The sequence below is a fragment of the Melospiza melodia genome, chromosome 8 (assembly GCF_035770615.1).
Source record: "Melospiza melodia melodia isolate bMelMel2 chromosome 8, bMelMel2.pri, whole genome shotgun sequence".
Taxonomy (NCBI): domain Eukaryota; kingdom Metazoa; phylum Chordata; class Aves; order Passeriformes; family Passerellidae; genus Melospiza; species Melospiza melodia.
The window spans coordinates 18,620,372-18,627,654 of NC_086201.1; the positions used below are offsets into that span (position 1 = coordinate 18,620,372).

A 7,283-nucleotide genomic window follows, 5' to 3' on the forward strand; every position below is an offset into this window, starting at 1 on the left:
ATCTGTAGACAGAGTAAGATAAATGCATTTTTCCTGACTAAGTCACCAGTATTATTTGGCTATATTTTATATCCCCTCAAAGGGTTTCATATAGCTACACTAGACTATTTTTTTTTCTATCTGCCTTCCTACAATAAGTTGACACAGCCTCCCCATGTTTTTGGAACAACTCAAAACTGATCTAAAATTTTCAAGATATATGACAAAATTTTGCATATTTGAGTACTTTTGCAGTGAAGAAGATGATTTTATTTGAATGGTATAAATGAAATTTAGAATGCTGTAAATACTTACAATTTGGTGGAGAAGAACTTCTATTTATATCCCAGAACACTTACTCCATCACTGTTTAACGGAGAAATATTCTCCCTAGGATATATCTTTTTAACCTGCAAAGCATATTCAAGATTTTTTCTTGTTTCAAGTTTGAAAGCAAACAATACTATGTAAGCCATCCTTATCTTTCAAAGTTCAGTCTGTTATCCTGGATAATTATATCATTCCAATCATCATACTTTCTAAGAATCTGTTTAATATTGGAAGCAGTAGCAGACAACTCATTAGAAAAATAGCATAGTAAAAATTCAGCTTGAAAAATTATTGAGATACTCTCTAATTTTCTATGCATTTATTTTTGTAATTATTATTGTCCTAGCTTTATAGTTTGGCAGTTACAGAAGTGGTGTAATTACTATTAGCATCCAATAAAACATTTTTAAGTACTTTCATAAAACTGAAAATCATCTAGTTTGTGCCTCAGAAATGTGCAATGGAAAATGAAGAATGAACCCCATGATTCAGAAGTTATTTAATATTCCCTTGTGTTCTTTTAGCAATCAGCAGGAAATGCTTCCAAATTACTAATGGCATTTCACAGTTCTTTTAAAAAAGTGCATACTTTCAGTTTTAAAGATTTAACATATTTTTCAACAGTGGCAATTTAAAATAACATTTTTGTTTCAAATAATCCATATTAATTTAATATTTAGCATTATATGTGTCTTAACCTCAAAGTAATGGCTGTTGATATAAGAGCTGTAGGACATACGAAGAAATAAGCCAATGTTTTTAGGTTCAGGCTTAGGCTGTATTTCTTGAAAAAAGGCAAAAAAAGAGAAGTACTTCTTTCTGCAATTGCCATGTATTTTCCATCCTGAATAAGAAGTCCCATTTAAATTTAACTTTTTTGTGAGTACTGTCACCATACCCTCCCACAGGCACAAATAAAACAATTTTTCAAATCATAAGTCAATGTACAGTTTTGTACTAGTGTAATCGTACATGGTTATGATTAACGACCTGCCTGTGGCATTTTCATAAGGGCTGGAACTTCAATGTATAAGTAAAAATATTGGTTCCATTAAAATCAATAATACAATTCCCAGTGACTTAAGATGTTCAAGAATTTCACCCACTGCCCTTTGCTTCACATTGTTCTTGATTATTCATTTAGAGATTATATGAGAGATGAAAAATATCAGATTTTATCAATTCATAATCTTTTTGATAAGCTCTATACAGCTGTTGTTTCTTAAACATAAATAAGGATTCTTGCTAAGCGCAAAAAAATCTGACTTTCAAGTATCTCTGTCCAAATCATGTGAAAGCAAGCACTGAGTTGATGCTTCCCTTGTAACGCTGTATACATACATACAGAAAAGCATATCCAAATTTCAGTAATTATGTATTCATATATTTGATTGTGCAGGGATGTGAAGATTAGAAATTTAAATTTGTTTTAAGCCTGAAAATTCTTTAAACACTCTTCTAGAAATCACATATAGAAAATATTTTCAGTTCTTAAATAAATAATCATTCAATCCCTCTTCTGCATATAGTAAATATGGATGTTAAGTAAAAATAAATCTAATGCTAAGTGAGGGATAAGAGACATAGAGCAGACAAAAAAATCTTTTTCATGTATTCTTTCCTTTGGCCCATTGTGTGATGTCAGTGTCAGTATTCCCCTCTTGCACATCAGCATGGTTCTACGGCTCACTCTCTATCACAACATGGACACCAAACACACAAATTACCAAAAAAAAATTAATCTCAACTTGATTCAATGTTACTACCTGATATATATCCATTAAAGCACTTTGTCTTCAGGTGCTTCTGGGCCATTGGATCCTTATATTTGTCTGCATTCATTGTACTGCATTTCAGAAGGTTCCACTTCATGTGGCATTGTGTTCTACTAACTAAAACGTCTAATTACAAAGAAGATTGTCAAACATACACACACACACAAGAAAAAAAAAAAGAGAGAGAGAGAGAAAGGGATGATATCAAGGTATGGGGTTTATAATTAAGATGAGCCCTGTGACTTCATGTGTCTATATATAAAACTGGCATTTACATGGACATTTTTATAAAGGCATTTGGTGAGAATTGATATCTCAGTATCTTTGGCAAAGACTGATACATTGATAAAACTATATAACATACTACACAGTCCAAACTGCAAATTTTTTAGTTACATTTTAGCCATCTGAAGAGAATGCAAGCAATTAGATAAAGCTTTGGTGTCAAACAGAAGACTGACTGATCCTAAACTATGCCATACTGTAAAACAGGTGCTCAGTAGCATCAGAGCACTAAATTCTTTGACTATACTGACCCTCAGCAGCATTACTAACATACCTTTTCTTGACCCAAGTATATCAGAAATGACTGGTTCAGTGCTGTCATCAGAAGGCATGAGAGCTGAAAAGGAGATCTTTACCTGAACAGCCTGATTATATCAGGATTTGAATTCTTGTTCTTCCCAATGAAATGCTGAATTTGTCAGGAGAGAACCGTGCCAAATCTTGGGCAACAATTTCTGTATGTACCAGCGCAGTTGACCTAGGATAGCAAAACATGGAAACAATAATTTGTAACTGTAGCTATCACATAGAGTAAATTAGCAGCTGAACTGTAGAAAGGCATACTAGAATCCTGGCAGCAAGAAGGTTTGCAGAAGCCCATTTTATGCTTTTACTTGCAAGGAGTATGAACACAGAGATAAAAAGCTGGCATGTTTCATTGTCCCTCTACTCTGGCCAGGTCTAATGGAATTCTGGCTATCAATAAAACAAAAGGGTGATTGAATTTTGACACTCTTCTTGTGAAAGTGAATAATAAACCAGAAAACTTTCATCTTTGACCATGGTTCAAGAGAAATTACCCTTGTGTTTCATGTTAAATTAATATTTGATGTAATTCCATTTAAAATTTGGAGTTATACACTATCATTTGGTTATAATGAATTAATTTCAGTTTGATTAGATGTGCTTCAGCTTATTGTCATATTCATTAACTACATCCACTGCCATGGGAGTGTAATGCTAATCTGTTTGTTTGGATTAATTTCCCCCAGTGAAACAACCTGGGCAGAAGTGCTCTTTCTGGGTTTTACAGATATGTTATATCTACTTCTAAATCAAGAGTATGAACTTGAGATTACTGTCTCTGCTGTAAACATAGGTAAAGAAAAACTGGAGTTCCAACAAAGTGCCAGGCTGATGATGCTTACTTATCTTGATTCACTAATTGATTTTCTGGCCTTAGATATCTTTAAAAAGCAGCTGGGCTTTTTAAATACTGTAATTTTTCATAAACTGATGAGTAACACTGAGATTTAGAGCCTCCCAGCAAACATTCCTGCTATGGTCCAATTCTCAAAAGAACACATTTACAATATTTACCCCTAAATTTTGTTTTTCTGTTATACACTGTTTCTGAAAATCCTCAAGACTCCCAGAAGCATTCTTTTCCTACATTTCTGTATTCACATAAAGATTTTCACCCTTCAGCAATTCTTTTGCAACTGAAGCCAATAGGACTTTTGTTTGTAAGGACATAGGAAGTATGTATCTGCATTACAAATTATGCCAGTGATTTTTTAAGTCAAAATATGATTTCAACTGATCAGAGGATCATCTTAACTCATTCTTTTGAGATCTTCTGCTTGAATTTGTTTTGATCCCTAATACAGACGGACATAAAAATGAAGTTAAATATTATAGGTGGCCTCAGACCCATCTACAAAACCAGATGTAAATCCAGGGCTAATCAAGATTCAGTACTGAATTATAGGCTTGAAATATCACATACCTGGGTGAAGGAGTGCCACAAAGAGAACTTTATGTACATTGCTAAATAAGATCTTAAATGCTTTACTCAATATCTTGTTCATAAAACAGTACTTGCCCATAATGAAATAACCATGATCTTACAAGAGGGTCAGTCCAAAGGATTCTCAAAACAAGAGCGACCACTTCAATGCTGGCTACCTTGAACATCGGTATTTCTGTGTTGAACAGAGAAAAAAGCACAGCAAACATAAACAAAGAATGTTTGAATAAAAATACGTAATTTTTACTGCAAAAAGCCGAACAACATCAAAACTATTCTTGGGAGTTCTTGCTTGAACTTAACCCTGAACTTGAAAAAAAGACTTTAAATTTTATGATAATTATTTTAAGTGCAAAATGCTAATAAGAAAGCTTTAGGGAAAAAAAAAAACTAAATACACACCAGCAACATTACCTACTGCTAATTTATATTTTAATTATAAATTGATTTTACCAAACTGTTTCTTGTAGTTGTTTCAGTACTTATCTAAATTCAAACTGCAAAGCATGCTGGGTCTGAGTTCTTACTGTTTCCTTTGATACCCTCCTTGAAAATTCTGGCCCTATTCTTGCCCCAAGAATAGCCCTCTAGGGATCTCACTGAATAAACATTGCTTAGGACTATTTTACTTACATCCTATCTGATAAATTCATTCATTACACAGAATAGATCAAACATAGTAGAAAAGTTCTTTACAAACCAACATTCAGCACAAGTAGAAAAGGGATGTCAGGGAAACAAAAATAATGGCAAAATCTGTAGGGCTTTTAGTGAAAGCATAGGATTTGATCAGATTCTTAATCTAGACTTAGTCTATTTCATGTAGTGTCTAAGAGGGAGAGTGGGAAAGAATAGATCAAGCATCTCTAAGGCTATATATTAAGGAAAAAATATCCATGCTTATTAGGCCCTTTAAAATTGAGAGTAATATAATTTTTAATAAATGAATTGCTATTTAGATTGAAATTATTGTCTCCTTCCCCTTCCAAAAGATTCACACTGGAGACCGCAAAAGAAAAAACAGTTATTTCTCTCTGTCCTACTCATACTTTAAGGCCACTGGCCAATGGAAAGACTACTAAAAGTCCATGTCAATTTATAGTAGTGCTTGACATTTCATGCTGGTTTTAGCATCAGGCAGAAATTAAACTCCAAATAATTCAATCCCCTTCTCTTGCCCTTTCTGGTAAAGCAGAGAATATGGGTTGGGGTCACAATTTACTGAAAGCACAAAGCAAAGATAAGACATGCCCAACAATAACAGCAACATTAACAGCAAAACCTTACAAAAAGAGGAGGTGTTCCACCCCCAAAAGATGTTTACCACTGGGAACAAAAGCGCTGTGGGGTTGCCATTTTCCTATCACTCCCCTGGGTGCCTTTGGGCTCAGCCAGGCTCCCTCTTGGCTCAGCTGTGACTGGCACCACTGCTCTTGATCCCTATAGTATTACAAAAGTCAGACCCATCCTGCACATCAAGACCAGTCTTCTTGCTACACTTTCAAAAACACATTTGGTTGCGTCAATGTTTGGAACAGCAACTGTGCAATTTATTGAAGCATGGAAAGAAGTATCTGAAACCAGCAGCTGGTTCACTTTAATCGTTTGTCAAGACGTAGATAGGCTACAGAGCTAGCTCTTTAAAAATGAGGTTTGTGTCCCATAAAGTCAGATAAGGATCTCTGCTGTTGTACTTTGCTTTCCAAGTTTGCTCTGTGTAGCCAACATCAAGCAGTGTCTCATGCTGTTGGTTTGTAACATGTGGAAAAGTCAAATATTCAAGAAAATTTTTAACATATTGAGGGATCTTGTCTCATGTCACTTTCTCAGTTATTCTGTATCTTTGTGACTTTGACATTTTATATTGCTTCTTACATCTGTATCTTGGAAATTTCAGAGCTGTTCGAACAGTAATGCACAATAATCCAACAGACATCTGTCAAGCCCAGACATACCAGAAGCAATGATTTCCTGTGGCTGATTTGGGACAAGGTGATTAATCAGATATTCTCTTTTGCTCAGACCTCCTGTAGAATTCTCAAGAAGAATGTTTGAAGGTAACAGCTGCTTGCTCATCCTCAGCCAAATTCAGATCTCTTAAAATTCAGCATGGCCCTATATGTAGAACAGAGAAAATCACCAAGGTAATGCAGATTCTAGGAAGAATAGCAGCCATATTTTTCTAGTAACAACAAATATACTGCAAAAGTAATTACAACACTTGAGCCAATATTCTATCATTAGGTTTCAAGTGTAGGGTTTTCAGTTCTTCCTCACTGGCAAAGCTTTTAAAATTTTATCTGACATATCTTATTGTGTCTTTCATTTTTCACAGTCTTTTTTTTTCCTTGCTGGTATTGTTGCAGATATGAATCACAAAGTGCATTTGCATAGAATTAGGAGTCTATTTTCTTTTTTACATGCAAGATGGAATAAAATTCTTTAATTCTAAAAAATGTAACTATTCAAAATGTGACTCATGAAATACTCAAGCTCTTAAGCACTTCAAAATACTGCTAATTAGGCTGCCATTCAATCACTCATTTGGGCATACCTCTAATTTTGAACATGGACCCGTTGAACCCAACTCTTGAAGATAACAATGAAATTCAGGACCTTGCTGGATCAGAACCCAAACAAGGTTCATTTCAATCTACGAGAGCAGCCATTAAAAAGGTGGCTAGTCTAAGCCACTTACAAAGAAGAGATTTAATGTATTTATATCTGTTCATTTCTTCATGTACCTAGAGGTAAATAATCCTTGAGACACAGACTCCAGCATATTAAAACATTATCTTACTAGTCCAGTCATATTTAAATTTAGTGGCAGAAACAGGATATATATGTTTTCTCAATATTTTTTAAATACACCATCTCCTTTACTGGTATCTTCCCCTTCCATTTCTGTGCTCTCCTGTTCACTCCCTCCCACTTCTTTCTCCTGCAAAAAACATGAAATTAAAAATATACAGAAATGTCAAGGACAGACAGTTTTGTTATTGATACATAGAAAGGGTTCACAGCTAAGTAATGACAAGTTTAGTCAGGAGTCAGCCAACTACATTCTCTTTCCTAAAGAAGAAAAAGATAAAGCATTCACCTGCAAATATGTCCCATGGCCTTAGTATATCCCATTATTGACAGGCTATTAAAACAGCAGTGTA

General features: G+C 34.4%; 1 long non-coding RNA gene across 1 annotated transcript; it reads right to left on the reverse strand.

Annotated features, from left to right (window-relative positions):
• Window positions 1-318: 318 nt before the first annotated feature.
• On the reverse strand, window positions 319-6,256 carry LOC134420982 (uncharacterized). Its single transcript, XR_010028479.1, has 5 exons — window positions 6,075-6,256; window positions 4,221-4,294; window positions 2,726-2,847; window positions 2,076-2,210; window positions 319-389 (listed from the first exon to the last, which is right to left on the reverse strand). It is a non-coding gene; the product is annotated as an uncharacterized LOC134420982 (long non-coding RNA).
• Between the last annotated feature and the right edge of the window lie 1,027 nt (window positions 6,257-7,283).